Source organism: Myotis myotis, unplaced genomic scaffold (assembly GCF_014108235.1).
Source record: "Myotis myotis isolate mMyoMyo1 unplaced genomic scaffold, mMyoMyo1.p scaffold_m19_p_10, whole genome shotgun sequence".
Taxonomy (NCBI): Eukaryota; Metazoa; Chordata; class Mammalia; order Chiroptera; family Vespertilionidae; genus Myotis; species Myotis myotis.
The window spans coordinates 31,578,349-31,603,080 of record NW_023416314.1 but is presented as its reverse complement, the minus strand read 5'-3'; the positions used below and the strand labels follow the sequence as shown (position 1 = coordinate 31,603,080).

Sequence of the window (24,732 nt, the reverse complement as noted above, 5' to 3'; positions counted from 1 at the left end):
ACTGCCCTGTAGTGCCTTTCACAGTACCTGGCTCATAGTAGGAGCTTAAGAAAGATCTGACACATTAAATGATGAAGGGTAAGCACTTAAGAAACATGTGATTTCCGTTCTCTCTCTGGCTTCCAATCCAAAACTCTTTTCCACCGCACTGTGGTAATCTAAATAAGAATCAAGGTCAAACTCTGAACAAAAACTCACAGACAGAGTATGTTCATTAAAACACAAGCTGTTAACAATGAAAAGAAAAGAAAACGCAGAGACAGCACAAGGATAGCAGAAAGATTTGAGGTTCTGTGGACCACCCACGGACCATAGCTCCCTGTCTTCATGAGCCTATAAACAGGGAACACAGGATGGGGCTGCATTCTTTTTCTGAGCTTAGAACTGTTTGCCACACATTTACTTCTCCATCTTTGGCAGAGGCCAAAGAAACAAGCAGAGAATCCAGAGATCAGCATCCAAATATAACAACCTGAGGAAGAGGGCTCCTAAGAGAAGGTTAACAGTGCCCAAATCATACCCCTTCAGGAAAGGAAGGCAAATGTTACCTGGTCCGAGTCCACGGTCATCATCAAGTCTCATGTAGTTACCACCTGGAGTGAGCCACAGAATAAAAATTAAGGCCCTTCTCCTTTCTATAAGAAATTATTTTAATGCTCTATTGAATTTTTTTTTAAATAAATATCTGGGAGGAAAGTGTTTGGACTCTTTAAAAATGCAGGCTAAGGCTGGACTGTAAACTCCAGGTTACCTGCTGTGGTTACTGTTTTCTTTCCAATAGAAAACACAAGGCTGAGTGAAAAGCTCACACAATTCTCTGGAAACTGCACTCTGAGGAAGCTCTTCCGCTTGGTAAATAATGTAACAGCTCAGGCATCACCGATCACCAGGTGATGAGGCAGCTTCCCAGGAAGGGAAACCCATTCAGAAGCAGTCAGTTACACCCATCCCTAAACGGGCAGCAAAGTCACACCTTGTCTGGGAAGCAAGCACCTGCCAAGACATGCCACTGGCCAGGTGCTACTCTAGAAACTGTATATTCTATTATTGATGATGATGATCGTGATGATGATGATGATGATGATGATGGCTGACACTTACTCAATGTTTGTGATGTGCCAGGTTCTGTTCTACAGGTATTCACTCATTTAAGCCTCACAACAATCCTACAAGGGAGGGACTATTATCATCCCTGGCTTTCAGAAGATGAAACTGAGGCAGAGAGGTTGTGCTAAAGATATACAGCTAGTTAGTCTTAGGACCAAGATTCAACCCTAGACCCATCAAACTCCAAAGCCCAACTCCTTCCAAAGTAGATGCCACTGTCCCTTGCCTCATGGTTAATAGCACTCTATCTGTCATGAGGGCTGAGGCTCAGGTGAATGGAAGCCCAGCCCCTTTGAACTACGGTGCTCTAGGATCTCCCCGCTCTGGAAGCAGCACCCCACACTGATAGGTTCACACACTGATTCCAGATCTACAAGCACTATACCTCACTGTGCCCTCCGAGCTCAGGTTTCTTTTAGGAGCTGGACCCAGACTTCTCCCCGCACAGGACGCCCACAATTCCGTCATCGTTCATCCATGTAACCAAGTACCAGGCACCGGGGATAGAGACAGGACCACGACTCAGATAAACAAGCAAAACCCCAAATGACATGATCGCCACAATAGCGCTAAATAAATGGAGATATGCCTAAGGTTCAAAACAGGAAAATTAGACAAAGGAGAGAAAAAATGAGTTTAAAAAAGATACATGAACCTTGTACTTTGCAAAGATTAAAAAGAAGAAAATTTGGGGGTGGGGGGGAGAATGGGAGCGGCTAATGGAGGAAAATACTTTCAACAATAAAGATTTAAAAAAAAAAGACAAGAAAAAAATTCTGGGCAATGTGATTTTGGCAACATAAATCATTTATCAAAGTGACCTTTTAAAAACAAAACAAAATTGTTTTCACCGTTGTGCATCAGAACACTTCCCCCTTGTCCTTCTGGTCTAATATAACAGATAAAGTCAAGGCTTCTGGTGAATAAAAAGCAAAATCCCTGTCCTGCCTTCTGATCCCCAGCCCCTGCCCAAGAAAAAGATAATTTGAGGACGTGTCCTTGTTCAAAAACCATGTGCCTCACTCAGGTCCTTTCCCTCTCCCAGTCTCAACTGAGACTCTGTAAACTGGAGAGGGGGGAGCAGGAGGAAAGGGTTGGGTGGACAGGTGCCACTACCCTCCCCAGGACAGCCATTCTCTCATACCACACAGGCAGCAAGACAGTGAAATCAGGAGACCCGAGTCTGCTGCAGAGCTGTGTTAAGTTTCCTCCTCCATAAAATGGGGATACTATTAGAGCCTCGATCACTGAATTGCCTGGGAGGCAAATAAAATAATACGTGAAATAGTGATCCTTTTTAAAATGAAATAATCACATTTTTAACCCTCTGACAAGAGTCATATATACAGATTACAGGACATACAGCCAAACAGAAAGGAAAGAAAATCACTTATAATCTTTCCCTCCCCATACCTCCTCCTGGGGATAAGGACAGTTAACATTGTGGTATATACAACCTTCTAGTTTTATTTCTATATACTCACATCTATGTGTATTTATTTCTATATACTCACATCTATATTTCATAAATGTATGGCTTTTAAAACAAAAATGGAATCAGCCCTAGCCGGTTTTGCTCAGTGGGTAGAGCGTTGGCCTGCAGGCTGAAGGGTCCCGGGTTTGATTCCAGTCAGGGGCACATACCTGGGTTGCAGGCTTGATCCCCAATAGGGGGTGTGCAGGAGGCAGCCAATCAATGATTCTCTCTCATCATTGATGTTTCTATCTTTCTCTCCATCTCCCTTCCTCTCTGAAATCAATAAAAATATATTTAAAAACAAAAACAAAAATGGAATCATAACATTATACAAAGTTGTTGTTTTTTTCTATAGAGAAGTATTTTCCCAAAACCCAACATAAGAATTCATGGTTTACAATTATAGACTGTCAGCATCCATTCAGCACTTGCTCCTATAACCTTAAATACTCAGAAATGGAGAGGGGAAGGATAGTAACATACCTTTGAGAAATACTACCTACTACAACCCAACACTGGAGATTTAAAAGTTTCTAAAAATTCCCACAATTAAAAAAACTGGCCAACCTTGTTTAATCCAGGGTTTACCAAGCATGATTGTAGCTCAGAATTATTTTCTCATATAACACCGTTTAATGTCCTTTGCTACTAAGGCTCCATTATATATTAGTGTAATCAAGTCTATTTTACAGCATTTGAAATCGGGGCCATATAGGTAGGGTTGCTAGATGAAGGAAGGGAGTAAGGAAGAAAGGAAGGAGGGAAGAAGGGAAAGAAGGAGAGAAAGGCCACCAGTTAAATTTGCATTTCAGATAGCAACAAATAAATTTTAATATGTTTATTCCAAATATGACATGGACATATGAATAATTTTTTAGTATAGAAGTGTGACCCAAATATTGTGTGGGACATACTTACACTAAAAAAATTATTGGTTGTTTGTCTGAAATTCCAATTTAACTGGGCATCCTATATTTTATCCGGCAACCCCACCCAGGGAAAATTTGAATCAGCAAGTCCAGTAGCAACAGAGGCCCTAAACACAACACCAAGCCCACCCAGAAGCTGCGGAGGGAGATGGGCAGAGCATAAGAAGCAGAATATGCCTGATGAACCCAAACAACCAAATAGAGAGAATAAAAAGGGGCAGCACGTGACACTGAAGAAGGCATTTCTGAGCTGGGTTTCTTTAGATGCTGGGCAACACTCAGGGACTGGGCTCAGTCTGGCATTCGGGGCTCTGAAGGTGAAGTCTCTCCCTCCTGGACAACCCCAGCCACTGTGGGCCTTCCTTCAAGTACATCTAGGCGCGTGCACCTGCCCAGCGAAGAAGGGAGTGCTCTACATGTCTACTGTCCCAGCTGTCCTTAAGGACAAGAAGCATGCTTCAACAAGACACTCGTGTCTGTATATCCCACCTTGTGCTCAAGATGTATACACTGAATTGAAAGCATTTGATCCATCTTTTGCTCTAACAAGGTTCTGTCTCAGGAAGCTCATTATTGCTTAATTACCAGAAGGCAATTACTAAACATTACTATAATCAACTGCTGCAAGCTTCCTTGTTTTACACCGGCTGTTAATTTCATATTATTGCAAGGTAATTATACTCCTTGGCTAGGGGTATCAAACATGCCGCCCCCGCCCCTGTGCCATTCCTGCCCCTCATTCACTGAGCCATATTCTCCAGCCTTTTCATATGGTCCCTTACAGGGTACACAATGCTTTCACAGATGGGATCTCATCCAGACCTGCCAATATCTCATGGACTGGTTCTGGTCATTCAATATGCAGGTGAGGAAACTGAAGGTTTGGGTGACAAAGTGACTCACCCTAAATCACACCCTAGTGAGTTTCGAGGTAACTTCTGTCATCTAACCACCTGGAACTTCTCCCCTTGCTGGAACACACTATGTAGTCCCAGGTTCCTGAGAATGTGGACCATGATTTGAACACTTAATATGTTCCAGGAACTATGCTGAATGTCTTCCGTATATAATCTTACTTAACCTTCTCAACAGCGCCATTAGATGATTATTATTATTCTTATTCCCTTTATACAGATAAGGAAATTGAGCTTCATAGAGGTTAATTTGGTCAAAATTACAAAACTAGTTAGTAAAAGTGCACAAATCAAAATCCACATCTTTATGGGTAAATGTTAAATTGGAATTCTATCTCACTCTTTATGCTAAAATAAATTGCAGATAAATTAAAGATTTGGATTTTAAAAAATAAAAGCATGAAAGTACTAGAAAAAAGCATGATATATACCAAAGCTTAAATTGGTGCTGACCTTGTAAAACTTACTCAAAATCAAGGCCATAAGACAAGGGTGGGGAACCTTTTTTCTGCCAAGAGCCATTTGGATATTTATAACATCATTCACAGGCCACACAAAATCATCAACTTAAAAATTAGCCTGCTATATTTGGTCAAACATTTAATTAACTCACCCCTAACGCCTTGGCAGGGCCAGACCAAATGATTTCGTAGGACTTATGAGGCCCATGGGCTAGACGTACCCCACCCCTGCCATAAAATAGATTGACGAGTGACTAATTAAATCTTTTAAAAATTCTATATGGCATAACAACAAAAATGAACTGATTGCAATACATACAACTAAAGGCTAACTTCCTTAAATGCATAAAGAGTTCCTCCTACAAATCAATAAGAAAAATTGAATAACACAACAGAAAAAAATGGGTAAAGACCATGAGCAGATAGGTTATAAGACAGGAAATAAAAATGGCACTTACATACTTTTTTAATGATCAGCTTCACTCTTTTTTTTAAAATATAGTTTATTGATTTTTTTACAGAGAGGAAGGGAGAGGGATAGAGAGTTAGAAACATCGATGAGAGAGAAACATCGATCAGCTGCCTCCTGCACACTCCCTACTGGGTATGTGCCCGCAACCAAGGTACATGCCCTTGACCAGATTCGAACCTGGGACCCTTCAGTCTGCAGGCCGACGCTCTATCCACTGAGCCAAACCGGCTAGGACCAGCTTCACTCTTAAGAGTATATCAAACTCTATAAAATTTATCATTCATAATTGTAAATTATAATTATGTTTTAATTTTAAATATAAATTATAATTCATAATGAAAATTATAATGAATGTTTAATCAGAAACCATTTTTCATTGCAGATTGGCAAAGTTCATTCTGTACTGGAGAGAATATGGAACAATGGGGCACTGGTACACTGCTGGTGGGAGGTAAATCAACGCCACCTCTATGGAGGGCAATACTGATTTAAAACAGAAAGGCTATTACAAACCCTCTGACCAGCAATTCCACTTCTAGGAATCTATGCTACACTTATACTGATGAATGTGTACAAGACACTTGGAATAGAATATTCATTACATTACAACAGTGTTTGCAACAGCAAATGTGAAACAACCTAAAAGTCCAGCAGCAGAAAAATAGTTGTACAGTCTGTGGAAACTATACATCAACGTACCACGCAGCCTGCTATGGACAGCTGCAATGTGCAGTAAGTGAAAGAAGGAAGGTGGAAAGTGGTGTGTATAGTAGGAAAAGGGGGCATATTATTATTTATCTGTGGAAGCATGAGGCTCTCTGGAAGGATACAAAAGAAAACCAGCAAGTGTTTGCCTCTGGGGAGGCTTTGGTATCTAGTTCTTTCTAGGAAAAAGATAACCTCCAAATCCTAACAAATTATACTCTGCCCTTCTATTCATTCTACAGTAATGCTTAATACAGGGAGAAAGGTCCTTTTGTTAAAAAAAAAAAAAATCTGTTTTGGGTGCTCTGTTTCTCTGTTCTTTTCTTTGTCTGCTCTGCTGCACCCTTTCACATGGCACAGAAGGACTATCCTACCTAGACTCTGGGTACCACTGCTTCTCTATTAAACCATATCTCAGGCCCTAGCCAGTTTGGCTCAGTGGATAGGGCCTGTGGGCCAAAGGGTCTTGGGTTTGATTCTGGTCAAGGGCACATACCTTGGTTGCAGGCTCCTCCCCTGCAAAGGACATCTGCAATGTGCAGTAAGTGGTCAGGGCTCATGCAGGAGGCAACCAATCGATGTGTTTCTCTCCCATCAATGTTTCCCTCTACCTTTCCCTCTCTCTTTCACTCTCCCTAAAAGTCAATGGAAAAATATCCTTGGGTGAGGATTAAAAAAATAAACAAACAAACATATCTCAGCACAGCAAGTCCCTGCACGGTAGATTCATTCCTTCAGACCGATTTCCCTCAAAACCAAGTATCCAGTGTATGACAGCCAAAACTGATGGGTAGAACAATAGTGTATCTGTGTCACTGATAAAATTAAAACTCTGGCACATTTGTATCGAGCAGTCCCGCTCTGAAATTACTCTCACTGTACTCTGACACAGAATCTTCCTGAAGCACTCAAAAGAGTGAGTTGCCTCCGGCCATGCAGCATGCCAGCAACAGCCAGAAGAGCATTCCTGGTGGTCTGACACCAAATCAGAGCTGCTACTAGGATGAATAAGGTCTGCAAAGATAACTCCCTACTGAGCAAGGCCAAGGGCATAACCTCCATGGAGGCTGGCATGAAGCCATCGATGAGAGGGAGTTCAAAAACAGCCCTTGGGAATATTTTTAAAGACATATAAAACTAAAAACAAAGTAGGCCTGAGACCTTCACAGTACTCTACATAAAAAGCAAAACCATAAAATATCTTACTATTTATAGTCTTTGTCTATATTGTCTTTTATATTTTCCTATTTCCTGGAAATACACAATACATTTGGGATACCAGACACATAAGAAAACTGAAAATTAAAGCTTTGAAACAGCATTTCATCAGCATTAACCAAAGCAAATGTCTGAATCCGGTTGTTGAAGTAACAATGCTCTGTCACCTTCCAGAGTGAGCAGGTGTCACTGCCCGGAGCATAGGTTGGGTCTCCTACAGGGAGGTGGAAGGAGAAGTGAGGGCCGCTGCACTGGACTCCCCCTGCGTTAACTCCCCAGGCAGAGCTCATTTGTTAGGATACGAAGCACCGGGGCGCAGGTGCTTGACAAAGAGTCTTGGATGCTCCTGGAAATACTAGCACCTTGCTTCCTGAGGGAAAAGAAAGATACCCTTCCTACTCATTAATTCCTTTCCAAGATGGAGAGATTCTATCTGCAAATCATGTTTATTGAACTGATCTAAAAAAAGGCCCTTCCAGACCCAACTTGCTGTTTCCGTCTGCACAAGCAGGCAAGGCTCCCTCTGTCATCCTCCTCCAACAATAAACAATACCACCCATAAAGAGCTGGGTTGGGGGGGGAGGGGGGGGTTGAAGGAGGGGTTGAGGGAGGGTGTTCCCTGGCTCTCCTTGTTGCTCTCTAAATCAGGGACTGTGTCTAATCTCTCCTCTGCAGAAGCCTTCCTGCTCCTGTCTGGCTGCACCGGAAGGGCCTCCTTATCAGCATCTTCAGTCTCCTCCCTGAGGCTGTGCACACAATGCAGCCTGGCCAAGTGGCCAGAGGTCAGGGCTGCAGCCCACAGTGGGACCTAAGGCCCACCAAGGACAGAGGTGTCTCCTTCCCTCCCAGGAGACTCTCACTCCAGCTGAACTCTTTTTTTTTTTTTTTAATATATTTTATTGATTTTTTTACAGAGAAGAAGGGAGAGGGACAGAGAGCCAGAAACATCGATGAGAGAGAAACATCGATCAGCTGCCTCCTGCACTCCCCCCACTGGGGATGTGCCCACAACCCAGGTACATGCCCTTGACCGGAATCGAACCTGGGACCCCCCCAGTCCGCAGGCTGATGCTCTATCCACTGAGCCAAACAGGTCAGGCCAGCTGAACTCTTATCAGCTGTTTACGCAGATTCCCTCTGCACTGGAAGCAATTCCCTCGGCACTGGAAGCAGGACAAAGTAAAAGGGAAGAAGGTGTCCCAGTGCTCTGGGAATCACATAGATGAGGATAAACTACAGGAATTCGCGAGTCTGTGAAGCTTCTCGGAGAAAACTATCTGGAGCCTAGGAGATCTACACACACCAGCCCATTTCATCCTTGAGACAGCCCTGTTGGGAGGGGTTTCTTAGTTACTGTTACTATCCATAAGCTTTTATGTCTAAACAGCACCTCAGGTTTGCAAGTGCTTTGCTAATTATCGTATCTGCATCTTGGCGAATACCGATGTGGAAGACAAGGTAGATATTCTTTCTCAACATGGTCCCCCAATACACACACATACATACACACACAGCATGCCAAAAGCCATCTGTCACAAAGGTCCACAGATTTTCTTTCAGAAATGTTGCTTGAATTCCCTCTCTGTTCCAGCTTGTCTCTACCACACCCACCTGGCTCAGGCCCTGGTCAGCTGTCACCCAGCCTGTCTCCTGTACACTTCTAACCAGGTGAAGTATAACATGGCACAACTTTCCTCAATAGCAAGTTTTCAATTTTCATCAAAAGCCTTAACAATGTGCATACTCTTTGACCTAGCAATTCTGCTTGGGGGACTTTTCCTAAGGAATGATTCCAAGATGTGCACAAAGATTTCTTCACAAGAAAGTTCATTCCAGTATGACTTAAAATAAACTCCGCAAATGGAGGAAGGAGTAAACCGCCATCCAACAATAGAGAAGAGATCATACTTTCATAGAGCCACATGATGTAACATGATGAAATATATACTTGAAAGGAAATACATTTTTTATTGATTTTCCTTTTGTGGGGGGGGGGGGGGGGAGAAAGAGAGAGGGAGGGAGGAAGAAAGGGAGAGAGATGGAAACATCAAATGAGAGAGAAACATCAAATGGCTGCCTCCTGCACACCCCTTCCTGGAGTTGTAGGGGATCGAGCCTGCAACTTGGGCATGTGCCCTGACTGGGAATCGAACTGGGGACCTCAACCACTGATTCACACCAGCCGGGCAGGAAATACATTTTTTAAATGCTTACCACTGGGTGGCAGGATTATAGTTTATGTCCTTCTTTATAGGTTTATGTCTTTTCTAAATTTTCTTCAATAAATATGAAATTTAGAAATAATACACTTTGTTAAAATACCAGTGACCATCCACATTCAACTGGCCCTTCCAGAAATCATGATCTTACTTGGTACGAGTCAAAGCCATGACAGAGTTCAAAGCTGTCATGCACTAAGCTCACTGCTGGGAAATCACTTTAGGGAAAGAACTGAACCAACTCAAAATGCTAAGTGAACAAAAATGCTCACTACGTCTTATCTAAGAGAATTGGAAACAATCCAAATGTCCAACAAGGGATAGTTCAGCGTAGAACATCAACACCCTGGAATGCAGGGCAGCCGTTAGAAATGCCAATTATGAAAACTATGTAGAAATATGAAATAATGTTGACAATGGGCTATAAAATAAAAGGAATACACAAAGCTGCATTTGTCAGGACTGCGGCTATGAAAAATAAGCATGCATGGGCACTTCAAACATAAGAACATGTGTTGTATTAGGATTATGGGATTACAAGGAGCTTATTTTTTTAAGTTTTTTTCATTTTTAAGTACATTTTTAACATTTTGCATGTACCACTGACACATTTTTTTTTTAATGTAGAAAACATAGCACAGGGGAAAATAAATTACCAAAAGGAACACAATCACTGTCAGCATTTTGATATGCTTCTCCCTGTCTCTTTTTCCTGTACCCTGGGTGGGTTTGTTTGGTTTTTATCCGTGTAATCATATTCAAGTTTTCTTAAAAGTAGCTACAAAATCATTTTGGTTTTTTGAAGAATCCATGAACTTAGCATAAGATCTGTAAGAGAAAAACATCGTGGTGGTTTTTTTCAAGTATTACCAAGAGATCTGACCTAATATAATATCTGCGTGTAACAACAACAACAACAAAGCAGAAATATTTCACCATTGTGACAGAATAGACAGATTGGTCAAAGTTCCTAATGCTTGCAGAAAACTCATAAGCCTATTTCAGTAGCCATAAACCAGGAACATGCGTTACGAAAGCTGATGTAGTTGGAAATTAGAAGGGATTTTACCAGACTGAAAACAAAGATGCAATGATGAACTATGTTTTCAGATCAGAAAAAGCTTGAAGGGAACAAATCCAATTGGTCACTGGGTCCAGAATATTTAACCTCTTTACATCTCTCATATCCATACTCTCCTATGCACTTGCCCTGACCTTCATGGGGGCCAGCCTCACACACCTGGGCTGCAGCTGCCCTGTGCTGCCTGCTCGCTCTGCCTTCTTCTGACTTCCCCACTCATATGCAGACCTCCCTCCACTCTGCTGTCATCAGGCATAGGCCTAACCGTGCCCCTCCTCCTGGGAGAGAAACAGGGACGGGGAAATCGCATCTAAGCAACACTTGGGCTCTGCAGCCCATGAGTGAGTGTGGGCCCTGAAGAAAGTGAGAGGGGCAGCTGAGTCTGCTTCACCACTGAGGGGCTCAGTTTCCACAGGACTGTGACATGCTTTTGTGCTTTTCAAACACCAGGGCCCACCGAGACAAGCCGACTATTCATCTCTTACATGTCTACCAGACACTGCCCTCTGTTCCAGGGCTGGGGGAAAGCCGCTGTGTTGCGCTGACTGAGACATGAAATGCCACCGCCAACATAGCAAACATCACTCAGGCACTCCTCACTTCTAGAAGAAATGTAACTGCACTTTTGGCCTTAAATGCTTTTATTTTATTTTTTTAATATCTCTTTATTGATTTCAGAGAGGAAGGTAGAGGGAGAGAGAGATCGAAACATCAATGATGACAGAGAATCATTGATCGGCTGCCTGCTGCCTCATTGGTGATCGAGCCCACAAACAGGGTAGATGCCCTGTCTGGGAATCGAACTGTGACTTCTTGGTCCATAGGTCACCACTCAACCATTGAGCCACACAGGCCTGGCAGCCGTAGATGCTTTTAGAAACCAACTCCTGTACAAGAGACAATGGGACTCCACAGCAACCTTCCCAAAGAGTGAAGCTGACCGTGTCATTTCCACACTTAGATCTGCTCCGCTGCTCCCTGATGCCTATACAAAGCCATTTGAAAGGAGGTACGGTGCCCTGGTGAAAGGAAGTACGGTGCCCTGGTGATGAGGGTGAGCTATTGAGCCAAGCTGCCTCAGTCTGTGTCCTGCCTCTGCCTTTGGGCCTTTGGGCAAGTCCCCTATTATCCCGGTGCCTTAGTTCGTTTATTTGTAAACAGGGGTAATAATAGTACCAGTTCCAAAGGTGGTTGTGCAATCAAAGGAATTAATGTAATTCAGCATGAAGAAGTGAACCTGGCACAGAGGAAGCAGTCAATAAATATTAGGTGTTGCCCAGCCAGTGTGGCGCAGTAGTTGAGCATCGGCCCATAAACCAGGTCACAGTTCGATTCTGATCAGGGCACATGCCTGAGGTTATGGGCTTAATCCCCAGTAGGGGGCATGCAGGAGGCAGCCAATGGATGATTCTCTCTCATCGTTGATATTTCTATCTTTCTCTCCCTCTCCCTTCCTCTCTCTGAAATGAATAAAAACATAAAAAAATAAATAAATAAATGTTAGGTGCAGCTCCTGTCATTGTTACTGTTGGAGAAAGTTCACAGTCCCTAGCAGGGCACACAAAGCCATCCACAACTCAGCTGCTGCTCATGTCTCTGGCTTTGTTTCTCATGACTTTTGTGTTTCTCATGACCACACAGCCACACCAGGCTCCCAGAGTGCGGAGCCTGAGGCAGGTTCATCCTCCACACCTTGACTCACACACCCATTCTCTCCTTGTTGGGTGGAGAGCAGCCACACATCTCTGAAACCCTCCTTCCCCCTCCATGTGCATTAGTCACCCACGCCTTTGTGCCTCCACTATATTCTAAGGAGACTCTCTCTATGAACACTTCATTATCCTCACCGGTTTATGTATCCTGCTTTCCCCAATAGACCTTAAGGACAGAGGCTTCTATGAATTCTTATCTGTGTCCCCATTGCCGGGCACTCAGTTGTCCCTAAATAAATATTTATTCAATAAATGCAAAAGAAAAAGTGATCAGGACACACAAAAGCTGGAAATGCTTTTCAGAGAACCTAAACAACAGGAGAGGAAATCAAACCCCTAAACACTTTGATCCTATGGAGAATTAATTGGCAAAGATCATATAACCAAAGAGAAGAAGAAAATTATAATTTCCCAAGAGAAAGCCAAACCTTGTTATAATGCAGTATATCTCTGTGTGTATGGGGAAGTGGGGGACAAAAGATACATTAATAATGGTTCTAAACTAGCTTATGTTGACTATTCATTGGATAATGCTTTTTAAGCCTTTTCTTCAACAAACAGAGTCATAGCTTTACTTTGTCCAGAGTGTGGGTTATTTAAATAAAAAATACTGCAGGGGGTGCAGGCTGTAAGAAAGAAAGACAATTAACTAATCTTTGTTCAATGTCTATGATGAGCCAGATACTTAGAAAATAATAGTTTCCATTTATTAAATACAGTGTGCTCAACACAGAACTATTCACTTTACATGTATTATCAAATTAGATCATGCAAGTCCTCAACAACTCCGAGACATGAGAATTGGCCTTTCCATTTTACAGATAGGAAAAACATATTCACTCATTCCATCCATCTGTACTGAGCATCTACTGTAAGCCAGTCAGTCACTGGTCCAGGATCCACAGTGAAGAACAGCCAAGTCCCCCCATCATAGAACATACATCCTAGGGGGGCAGAAAACAGAGCAATGAATGAATGGGGGATGAACATATAGATAAATAAACAAGAAGAATATCAGATAGTGACAAGTGCTACTAGAGAATTAAAACAGGAGGAAGGGACAGAGGCTGACTAGGTAACTATTGTAGACCAGGCTGTCCGAGAAGGCCTCTCTGAGATGGCTATATTTAAGTTGATATTTGAATATGAAAGAGCCAAGCACATAAAGATGAAAGAACATTTCAGACTGAAATAACAGCTGGTGCAGAGGCCCTAAAGTGAAAATGAACTTGGCATGTTCCAGGAATCAAAAGTAATGAAGCTGGGTACTTGGTCAATAAGAAGAGGCTAAGAGACTGACACGGGCAGGTCATAGGTCACATAGAAAGTAGTGGCCTCAGATTTGGCAATATGAAGGTCATTAGTGGACACAGATAAGAATAGTCCTGGTGGAATGATAGGAAGAGATTAGAGTGAGAGGAAGAAGTCAAAGCAAAAAAAAAAAAAAAACTATGGACAACTTTTAAGTTTTAGTGAGAAAATAAAAAAAAAAAAACTAAAAGATAGCTAGAGAGACTGGACAAAAATCGTGCACCTATGAATGAGGACAGTGGATGGGGAGTGAGGGAGGAGGGTGGGGTGGGAACTGGGTGGAGGGGAGTTATGGGGGGGGGGAAAAAAGAGGAACAAATGTAACAATCTGAACAATAAAGATTTAATTAATAAAAAAAATAAAGTCTCTTTTAGCTTCAAAAATAAAAAAAAATAAAATAAAAGATAGCTAGAGAAAAATACAATGTCAACAGAATTTAAAATAAATGATAAAATTAGAAAAGGTTTGGAATTTGTTATTTTGCTTTCAGATAAGAAAGATTAGAACATGCTTATTTGCTACCAATAATTACCCAGGGATGAGGGTAAATTTAATGATGGCAAACAGAGGGGACATAATTATAAGATCAGGTCTATAAGACTAGTCTTAATGAAGTTAATAATGTGCCCTAGGAAAAAAAATTGGTAGGTAGAGGAGCTGGGGTACTAATCCAGGTGTGTTTTGACTCGAAGGTGCATCCTCTTTCTACCACACCATTGACTATAATATATACAGGGTGGGGCAAAAGCCAGTGTACAGTTGTTTTTATGGAAAATAAAACAATAGTAAATAATATTACAAGAATTAACTGTGTTTTGCATACTCACAACAGTAAACCTATTTTTGTCCCAGCCTGTATAACACAATAGTATTTGGAAAAATATCCCAACTCCAACCTCTGAAGTGAATCATAACAGAGATGGAAGGAATATTTAGAGAAGTAAAAGCCAACACAAACACTCCCTTCTTCTGTGTAAGCAAGTTCTATTTCTCATACAGACTTCTATTACCACATTTTCACTCAAATGTCATGGCTTTAGTCCTACTAACTATAGGACCCTCAACTGTTGTTGCCCTTTTATGTTCATAGTGGGTTTGAGGAGAGGATGAGGACACTGAAATTAATCCCCGTACACTGTAAGGGAAATCTCTCAAGTAACTGCAATAAGGTAGTAAAAAGATTTTTTAAATGCCAGTTGTGTATAGTCAGCTAAAGTGAAGATGGAAATTAAGGAACGTGATCGTTTTTGTTTCCTTCCTCTTTCCATGAATATCTGAAAAAGCAAGTGACATGCCTGTGCCTCTTGTTATGTTTCCCATGCTCACTCCTACTCTACCACATGGTGGCACAACCTCACCCCTCCAGCCCCATCTTCTGTCACCTGGCTTCCCATTATCTGTTCTTGTTTCCCTTCTCCTTCAGGACAACATAGATGCCCTCTCTCCCATGAAGTCCTCCTTGGTCTCTCCTCCTCTGAATCTGATGGCACTAAGTTCTAGCTCTTGATCATATTAATGCTCAAAACTATTCTCTGATTCAGTAGGAAATTCAAACTATTTTCAGTAGGAAATTCAATATAATCATTGGCCATGGTTACTTTGAGAGGTCACTTAGGGAAGATTCAGATAGATTTGAGTTGAAATTATGGCTCTGTTCAACTTCTGACAAACTGGGTAATCTTGGGCAAGTCACTTTCTGAAACTCAATTCCCCCACCTAGAAAATGAGAATAATACTACCTACTACCCACCACCTGGGTATGTAGCCAAAATGTGTCAGATAGCTCACTTTTCTGCTGAAAACTCTACAATGGCTTTCCATGGTTTTCAAAATCAAGTCCCGAACTCTTCAACATGTTTAAAACATCATCTCAACTCCTCTAGTGTCACTTCCCACCTAATTCACATTTCATACTCCAGTAACAATAAATTCCTCAGGGCCGTAGCCGGTTTGGCTCAGTGGATGGAGCGTCGGCCTGTAGACTGGGGGGTCCCGGGTTCGATTCCGGTCGGGGGCATGTGCCTGGGTTGCGGGCACATCCCCGGTGGGGGATGTGCGGGAGGCAGCTGATCGATGTTTCTCTCTCATCGATGTTTCTAACTCTCTATCTCTCTCCCTTCCTCTCTGTAAAAAATCAATAAAATATATTTAAAAATAAATAAATAAATTCCTCAGGATATTTCTCAGCCCATGCTGTTATTTATTTAGTTAGGTATTTGGTTAGTTAGTTATATTTGTGTAGTATATGTTTATTTTTGGTCCCTTCAAACCCTGCACTCTTGTTCCACCTTGCTCAGACATAACTCTCCCAGAAGCTTTTCTGGACTTGTCACCTTCCCCCCATATACAGGTGAAGTTCTCCCATGATACCCTGGCCACAGCTTAATCATTGCAGTTACCCCACTGCAATGATTATTTATTTTATTACAATTTATTTATTTATTACAATTATTTATTTACAGACTATCTAGTCCATAAAACTAGGGTCCCTTCAGGGAAAGGCCTGAATTTTAGTCATCTTTGTGTCCCCAGCACAGTGCTTGGTACATACAGGTACTTACTCTTACTTCACTTTTCTGATGCCCCATTTCTTCATCTATGAAATGAGAAGAATATCATCTACTTGAAAGGTTAGAGTTAAGATTAAGTATTCAAAGCTGACCACAGGGTGGCTGGCATACAACCAGCCTTCAGTACATTTGATTAATGTTCTCAGCATCTCCTGATTGAGCTTTCCGAATCTGTCCTTCAGGACCAGGCTCTATGCTGGCCCTGTGCCCTTGCTGTGAGCCCTCTCCCAACCCATATCCCTCAGCAGTGAGAGTCCCACTCAGCCAGTGCCCTCTGGACTCTGTGGATGACTCAGCTAGGGCACCAAATGCAAACGTTTCTTGAGCACCTTTGTACAAGGCAATGTCCCCGATGCAGTGGAAGTGATACAACATGTATACGGAATTTATGTAGGGAAAAGGTGAAGGGATAATCAGACAAATGAAGGCAGTGCAATTCAGAAAAGGAAAAGGGTATATATCTCTGGGGGAGACAGGAAAGCCTTGGAGGAAGTGGCATTTGAACTAGACCTCAAAGGATGAATTTAAGCTGAGGGGCTATTTCCAGAGTTGTATGTGTTCTTCAAAACACAAAACTCAAATCACCTGCTCATCGGAAGAAAAGTAAATTTAGGGCGCTAGCCAGTTTGGCTCAGTGGAATGAAGGGTCTTGGGTTCAATTCTGGTCAAGGGCACATGCCCCGCTTGTGGGCTCGATCCCCAGTAGGGAGCGTGCAAGAGGTTGCCGATTAATGATTCTCTCTCATCAGTGATGTTTCAATTTCTCTCTCTCCCTCTCCCTTCCTCTCTGAAATCAATGAAAATACTTTCTTTTTTAAAAGTAAATTTAGGAAATTCTGACCACTACATAGCCCTCTAGGAGACCCACACGCACAGTTGCAAGGCTCTGAGAAGTCTTGAAGTAAGGAACTCTATTTAACTTTGTTGAATCCAGCACCCAAAATTTGACCACAAGTTCTCTACTTCTTTCTCTCTGGAGGATCACAGCATCTTGAGTAACAAACTTTAAGAAAAAACAGGTTAAGTGTTACCATTGCAAAGTTATATTCTGCAATAGGACCTCTCATAGATAACACCTTAACACCAGATTTTTAAGTACTGTAATCAGTAATTTAAAAAATTCTCCTGGCATTTTGCCCAAAGGGAAAAAGCAATGGAAGACTGTGCAGAGCTAAGTAGCTCTCAAAACAACAAATGCCTGCCCTGTCCAGTGTGGCTCAGTTGGTTGGAGCACCCTCCTGTGCACCAAAGAGTCACATTGTCGATTCCCTGTTCGAGGTGCACATGGGATGCAACCGATGTTTCTCTCCCTCTCCTTTCCTCTCTCTCTAAAATCAACAAAAAGCATATTCTGGCGGGGGGTGGGAGGGGAGGCATATACTCGGGTGAGGGTTAAATAAATAAATAAATTCCCCCACCCTTAAAAGAAAACAAATACCCTCCTTCTGCAGTTGTGAGGTAGACTGCAGAACACAAGTCTTTCTTTCTTTAATTTAATTTTTTCCCATCACCATTTATCCCTCCTATCTTCCACCTCCACCCCCTCACTCCCTCTCACACCCCCCTCCTCTAACCACAAGCCTTTCTATCAAGGGAAACAAGGCATCTCTGACAAAGTCCATTCCTTCTTCGGTAGGATGTTTACACTCCAATAGCCACCCTCCCTCCCTCTCCAACCTGCTGACTAAGTAAGAAACACCAGACTTGAAAGCAAAGGGAACAGCATTGCGTAACAGCAAGCCACCAGACGAGGCATGCTTTGCTCCTTAATATTTACCAAACGGTGGTGTCAATAAAAGGCGAGAAGGAAAGGGGCATTGTCTGCTGTCTGTCCCCCCACCCGGAAGCACAGTGTTCAGCAATCCAGTCTGCGAGTTAACAAATGTGCGAGGCATTGTGCTCATGATTCAGAGACAAACAGACACAGTCCCACCCACAAACCCGGCTTCGCGGGGAAATAGGCAGGTAAACAAACTGCAATGCAGCACGCAAAGTGCAAGCAAACAACTCTGTAATAAGAGGGGAGCACAAAACGCCAGCAAGGCACAAATGCAGGACTCCTTAACTTTGCCTAGACTCAAGGTCAGAAGGAAGGCGAGGTAAAATAAGAGGAGTCCCCCTAGTGCTCAGAAGATTGAAAATGAGTTGTGAAGGCAAAAAAATAATAATAATAATCAAAACATGCATAACTAAATGAAACAGGGCTCTAGGGTTGAGTAGATCAGGGTAGGATAGAGCACGACTGGGGTGGGGGGGCAGGCGACACCGAGAGCAGCGGGTCTTCCTGAGCCTGCGGCACACAGAACAGCTGCATCTAATTTCACTTGCTCCTGAAACCCACAGAAAGTAGGTGGAGTGTTGTTTTCTTCTTAATAACATAACCGTGCAAGTACAGGGGAAAAGGAGACTGGCTTAGCAGATTCAAGAAATCTGAACCCTAAACCAGATGCAGGGAAAGCTGAGAACTGAGCCGATTGAAACCACAGAATCCTTCCAGGCCTGGACTTGGCAGTCCCGTGTACCTAGGGGCATAGGATGCTACAATGACGAAGACAAGAGTGAAAGCCGCTGGAAAGCAGTCCCTGCATCCTCTCCCCACTGGCAGAATTCTGGATGCTTAGTCTCTGGAGAACATAAAACAGAAATGTATTCGCTTTACAACCATCTGGGAAAAGGGGTTGGGGGATACAGATGAAACAAAAATGTCCATGAAGTGATCACTGGTGAACGTGGGTGATGGGAACATGGGGGTTCACTGTACTAGCCTCTCTGCTTCTGTAAATCTTTGATATTTTCCATAATAAAAAGTAAGGGTATCTCTGGTCCAGAAGTACCCAGCACGTCTGAAGGGAAGCATAACGAAGGGCACGTGTCTACACACGTGGAGTGCCCCACACCTTCCTGACTACCAGACACTGTCGGGTAGAGCCACACACTGCAATGAGGAGCGGAAGACTCCTCCGGGGCAAACACAACCTAGGGAAACTGAAGATGCTGCCTCAGGGGCTCCCCAAAACAGCCCAGCCCAATCATGCCATAGGGAGGCTCAGAGTTAATCATCTCCATCCCATACTCAGTTTCCTGACAGCTTTTTTTTTTTTTTTGACAACTTTATTATGATAGAACTCACATAATCTATTCACCTTCTTAAAGTGTACAATTCATTGGTAGTTAGTATACTTACAGAGTGTACAACCATCACCACTGGGATGGTTTATTAAGATATAATTCACATACTCAATTCCCTCTTCTAATGTGTACAATTCAGCGGTGTTTAGTATATTCATAGAGTTGTACAACCATCACCACCATCAATTTTAGGACATTTTCATCACTGCCTCCCAAAGAAAACCCTATACCCATTAGCAGTCACTCTGCATTTCAGCTACTCTCCAGCCCCAGGCAACTACTAATCTGTTTTCTGTCTATATAGATTTGCCTATTCTAGACATTTCACATAAATGAAATCATACACTGTGGGGTCTTTTATGAGTGGCTTCTTTCACTTACCACAATGTCGAGATCTTGACAGCTTTTATTTCCCCCCACCCCTCCTGCAATCGGAGTGACATCTTGGGAAAACCTCTAATAAAGACACAGACCACAGTAAACACAAAAAGAGCAACTTGAAGGAAACAGATATTATGTGGGAGGGGGAGAATGCCATTAATATTCTCACAAAAAGGAAATAAAACTGCCTCCATGAAGTGAAAATAGAATACTATAAAAAGGAAACACTTAGAGAACAAAACAAAAACAGCTCTTAGAAGATGACAATTCAATAGCAAAACTTTTTAAAAAATAAAGGGATTAAAAGGGATTAAAAGATAAAGTTGAGGAAATCTGCCAGTGTAGTCAAAAGATAAAGATAAGGAAAACAAGAGAGAGAAGTTGAAAACAGGAGAGAGAAGTTAATATTCTAGAGCAAGCATGTCAAACTCCCAGCCTGTGGGCCACATGCCTCATTTATTTGGCCTGTGTTAGCCTTTGAGTTTGACATGCTTGTTCTAGAGGACCAGTACAGGGTGTTTCCTATCAGAATAAGAGAAATTCCCAAGAGAGAACAGAAAAGAAAGGAAAATCATGATGAATCAATATAATTCGACAAAACTGTGAAGAAGTGAGGGGTGCAGGTTGCCAGGTTGAAAGGGCCCAGCACACAGCACAATGTGAAATGACTGTGAATTTGCAGAAACTGCGAAGAGAAGATTCTACAAGCTGGAGGATGTCCTTCACCAAGTGGTAAACAAGAATCAGAGGACCTAGTAGAGACAAGAAACTGAGGACCCCCAGATAACTACCACATGAAGAAGCTAGCCAGCCCAGAGAAGTATAACTCCAGGGAGAGACACACTGAAGATGGCCATCACCACCAACCCCTCTGCCATTAAACCCTCTTTATTCTAAATATTTAAAATGTATGATTATAAAATTTTCAAACATGCTCAAAAGTAGAACCTCAATACCCATCACCCAGATTCAACAATGATGAACATTTTGGCCTGTTTACTTGACCTAGCCTTTATTCTCTCTTTGTTTAAATATTTTAAAACAAACTCCAATCATATTTCAACTCTATGTACTCCTGAACCCATCTCTACATTACCCATTTTCTAACATCACAACACTACTATCATACCTAGAAAATTAACAATAATCCCTTGATATTAGTCCATAATAAAATTTCCCCAACATCTCAAAAACACCTTTTAACAGGTAGACTGTTATAGGCTGCTAAATTGTGTCCTACACACACACACACACACACACACACACACACACACATTTTTATGTTGAAGCTCTAACCCCAGTACCTCAAAATGGGACTGTAATTGAAGATCAGGCCTCTAAAGGCCTAATCTAACCCCCCTGGTGTCCTTGTAAGAGGAGATTAGGACACACACACACACCAGGTCTGCATGTGCACAGAGGGATAACCATGTACAGAGGTGGGAAGAGGGCAGTCATTTGAAAGCCAAGGACAGAGGCCTCAGAGGAAACCAACTTTTACAGCACCTTCATCTTGGGTTTCCAGCCTCCGGAACGATAAGAAAATAAACTTATCTTGTTTAAACTACCCAATCTGTGATGTTTTGTTATGGTACCTAACAAACTAACACACAGACTATCCAAATAAAAACAAGATTTATATATTACATTTGAAAATGTTCCATGTGCACTTTAGAAGAATGTATATTCTGTAGCTTTGGGGTGGAATGTTCTGAAGATGTCAATTAGTTCCATCTATTCTAGAGTGTCATTTAGGATTGCTGTTTCCTTGTTGATTTTTTTTGTCTAGAAGATTTATCCAGTGATGTCTGTGGGGTATTGAAGTCCCCTACTATAAATATATATAACACATTTGGTTATCATTCCTAAACCACGTTATTTTTTTCATGCTATTGACTTCATGCAGAGGCCAAGTCAGTTGTTTAACACTAAATTTATGTGTTTGGTTTCTTAGAGTATGACTTAACTTGTCATCCTTTCCCCTGTATTCCCAATAAATTAAAGTCATCTCTAGAGGTTTGATCAGATGGAAGGGTCAACTTTTACGTGAGAATATTCCATAGGTGGTATACTACATACTCTCTTTTGAACCTGACAAATTATGATAAATAAACTTGGCCCAGATTCTTTCCTATTTGCCTTGACCATGTGCTGATGAAGTATCTTGCTTGTCCCCTCCCTGCTGTCTGTTTGGTTAGCTGATGGCATTCACTTCATCCCACAGAGAGCTAGAGATAGGCCATAGAGATACTAGGAGTAGAAAAGACAGAGCAGTCCTCTCTCTGTGATCATATCCTACCAGACGGCCAGTGCCTGGCCCACACTACCACCCCATCAGATACCCCAATTGTGGTTAATGCCATATTTCCTAGGATTCACTCACAATCTTGCCCATTGACTTCCCCCTTAGGACCTTTGGAACTCACGGGGAAGCTAAAGCCAGACTATGACCCTGAGTAAGTTCAGCTTATTTTTGGATCTAAAAGTGGCAACGTCATCCTTTTCTTATAAAGCTTGCTAGATTTATGCTTGCATCTTTGTTTAAAAAAACTAAACAATGTATAGTTTAGTAATAGAAACATGGGTGACTAACCCGTAAAGAAAAGTACAGGAATGATGAACACAAAAATCCAGCTAGTCACTGTCTCTGGTGAGGAAGGAAGGAGACAGGATCTGGAGACAGAGAATACAGAAGCAGCTTCTAAGGTACCAATAATACTCAACTTGATAAACTGGATGGTAGATACACAAGTTTCATTCTATTCTTCTACTTTGAACTGTAAGTGTGTATTTAAAATACTCTTTGGTATGTATGTGTTCTATATTAATTATTATACGTGAGCAGTGTCCTGTGGCTAGAACACAGGGCTTGAAGAGTAGAGTGAAAGGGAAAAGACTGGAAATGGAATTGACTCTGCGGGCAACTGGGAGCCTCAGTGATGCTCTCTCAGGAGTATCTATAGGGGACATTTGGATCCAAGATCAATTACAATGGCTTTCTCACAGCCTGTCTGTCCATCAAGAATGATGTCAAAAATCCTTTTTTTTTTCTACTAAGCTACTCAAAGATGAAATGTCTGGCATTGTAAGCCTTTCACTGGGAAACATAATAATGTGTTTGGTGTATTTTTCCAAAGAGAGACGATTCAACTTCCTCTAGGGAATACATCTGCCTCAAATTCTTAAATGACACAAAGTTGGGAGGGATGCAGACAAATGTTCTAGATGGCAGAATTGGGACATAAAATGGCAGGTCAAATCTAGTTCAATTTATATCAACATCTACCGTTTAGTGAGAACATATGATATGCCAAGAGCTTTACATAATTTATCTCATTTTATCCTCACAACCCCACTGGGAAGCTGAGACCCAGAGAAGTAACTTGCCCAAGGTCACAAAGCATGCCAATAGCAGGGTCATGATTTGAACCTAGGTTTTCAGATTAAAGTTTCAATCTCAAGTGAGATTTCTTCAGCTACTAGAAGATTTGGAAACAACCTAAGTGCCCATCAGCAGAGGAGTGGATTAAAAAAACTGTGGTACATCTACACAATGGAATACTACGCCACTATAAAAAAGAAGCAACTTTTACCATTTGCAACAGCAGGGATGGAACTGGAGAGCATTATGCTAAGCGAAATAAGCCAGTTGGAGAAAGATAAATATCACATGATCTCACTCTTATGTGGGATATAATGATCAACATAATTTGATGAACAAAAATAGATCCAGTGCCAAAACTGGTTTGGCTCAGTGGATAGAGCGTCGGCTTGCGGACTGAAAGGTCCCAGGTTCGATTCCGGTCAAGGGCATGTACCTGGGCTGCGGGCACATCCCCAGTAGGAGATGTGCAGGAGGCAGCTGGTCGATGTTTCTCTCTCATTGATGTTTCTAACTCTCTATCTCTCTCCCTTCCTCTCTGTAAAACATCAATAAAATATATTAAAAAAAAAAAATAGATCCAGAGACAAATGGCAGGGGTGGTGGGGGGTTTAGAGAGCAACCAAATGACTTGTATGCACGCATATTAGCATAACCAGTGGACACAGACACTGGGGTGGTGGGGGCTTGCCTGGGGTGGGAATGGCTTGGGATGGGGGGGGGATGTCAATCGGGAGGGAAAAGGAGACATATGTAAAACTTTAGACAATAAAAAAAGGGGGAAAAATTAACATTTAAAAACCAAATCCTCTTTACTCAATTCACTCTGTCAAACTCAGAGAACTGCCACCCAATTTCCATCTCCTTGGGCATATGAGGGTATCAGCACCTCAGAAAAATGATTAGACCAGACTGATCTCATTCATGAATGTAACTAACATTCAAGGACCCTCTGACAGCTGCCAGGAAACTCCTGTCTGCCTCAAGAGCAAGTCTGTCATCAAGAGTAAGTTGTAAAAGGGTTCCCAGCCCGGCTATGTCTGCCTCCCCATCTGCATTTAATACTTTGCCAAATTCAGGCTCTGCTGTTGTAGATGGGGGTCCCTTACACAAAGGCTGCTGAGCAAGACCCTTTAATCAGCCTGTTCCCCCACCTTCAACTTTCTCTCGCCTTCAGGGCCACTGTGATTTGATGGGTGTGTGAGGCTGAGAGAACAGCACAACCAGCTCCAACGCACAGTCATAGCCAATGGAGCAATCCCGAAAGACAGCCAGAGAATTTTAATGAAAACCAGAAAACTCCAGGCCGCAAAGTCCAACTGCAGTCCAACTGCCAGCCCCTCCTCCTGCAGCTAAGAATCCCTGAGCCAGCACAGCCCCAAAAAGCAGGGAGAAAAATCCATTTAGCATTCAGAAACCTTCCACAGCAACCACTTTCCAGGGTCATTTAGGTGAGAGGCAAGGCACGTGCTAAGTGCAATAGGACTGCAGGGTACCTAAGAGGCACAGGGTGTGGCAGCAGCAGATGAGCCAACAGATTATGAAACAGTCGTTTATAAAAAAATTAAAAAGCGCCTCTTTCTTCTGCCAAAGCTGTCTGAATACAGCTGCATACAAGGTTGGTGAGGAATCTTAACAAGCTTAAAGGGACCGTACTTCAGAT

General features: G+C 42.2%; 1 protein-coding gene across 6 annotated transcripts in view; it reads right to left on the bottom strand.

Annotated features, from left to right (window-relative positions):
- The window catches only part of RAB30 (RAB30, member RAS oncogene family), a 77,736-nt gene that overhangs the window by 15,639 nt on the left and 37,365 nt on the right, over window positions 1–24,732 (bottom strand). Inside the window, exon 1 of one of the 6 annotated variants that reach the window (XM_036324834.1) lies at window positions 10,159–10,401. The exons of the other annotated variants lie outside the window; for them this stretch is intronic. The gene's annotated coding sequence lies outside the window, so the exon portion shown is untranslated. Of the gene's footprint in view, window positions 1–10,158; window positions 10,402–24,732 lie in introns of those variants that run through there. 6 annotated transcript variants of the gene reach the window in all.